The following is a 901-nucleotide window of genomic DNA, read 5'->3' as shown; positions in this document are numbered from 1 at the left end:
CCGCGGCCCGGCGCGGCCCAGCCTCCCCGCGCCGGCTGCCTGCGAGGGGAGGCTGCCCCGCGGCCATTCTGCCCCCCCCAAGGATGCATCCTGCTGCCCACCCAGCCCCGGTGGTGGGGACGACCTCACGGAGGTGCTGGGGGTCACAGCTGGGCGGGAGTCCCCAAGGAACGGGTGCCCCGACGGCGAGCACCGGCAGCGTCCGGCCCCGGGGATGTGGCTGTCACTGCTGAGGTTTCATGGAGGGGGGGTCTGGGCTCTGTTTGAGCCGCCCTCACCCCTCCAGCAGGTCACCGGGGTGTTAACGGGGCAGGATGCTCTAGTGGGGCTTTCAGCATCCATTGGAGATGTCGGGATGGTTCCTCCCGGGGCGGATTTTGATGGCAAAACTTCATGCCTTGGCACTGGGGCCGGTTTCCCACATCCCAGGCTGCCGAGGTGTTCCAGGGTGCTCCAGCCCCCATGGAGAAGACACATCCTCAACCCCCAGGTTGGCACCAGCCCCATGTCCCATCCCCTCTGTGGGGAGACCGTTCCCCCTGGGCACCAGCACATTTCAAGCAGCCCTTTGGCCTCACAGCTCTCCCCGGCTGGACCACGCGCGTTCCCCCTCCCCGGGGCCATCCAGGACTCGGCTGCCCCCGTCCCTCCCTCCCCGCGGGCAGGAACAGACGGGGTCTGTCCCGACCTAATGTCAATATTGGATTTTCCGGAGCGGTCGCAGGGACCCGGCAGCGGACGCGCCTCTCCTCACCGGCCCGCACAGAAGGGGCTTTCATAGCCCCACGCTGCGAGCCCAGCCCGGGATGGGGGGGTTGGGGGGGCATGCTGCCTGCGCCCCTGCGGGCAGCCGTCCCTCTGCCCCCGCCGAAACGCTGCCAGGGCGGGCAGGGCTGATCCT

At 69.4% G+C, this 901-nt stretch overlaps 1 protein-coding gene across 1 annotated transcript in view; it reads left to right on the top strand.

Moving 5' to 3' along the window:
- The window catches only part of EXTL1 (exostosin-like glycosyltransferase 1), a 6891-nt gene that overhangs the window by 2604 nt on the left and 3386 nt on the right, over positions 1–901 (top strand). The window lies entirely within an intron of this gene.

Source organism: Charadrius vociferus, unplaced genomic scaffold (genome assembly GCF_000708025.1).
Source record: "Charadrius vociferus isolate BGI_N301 unplaced genomic scaffold, ASM70802v2 scaffold613, whole genome shotgun sequence".
Lineage (NCBI taxonomy): Eukaryota > Metazoa > Chordata > Aves > Charadriiformes > Charadriidae > Charadrius > Charadrius vociferus.
This window is presented reverse-complemented; position numbering and strand designations above follow the sequence as displayed.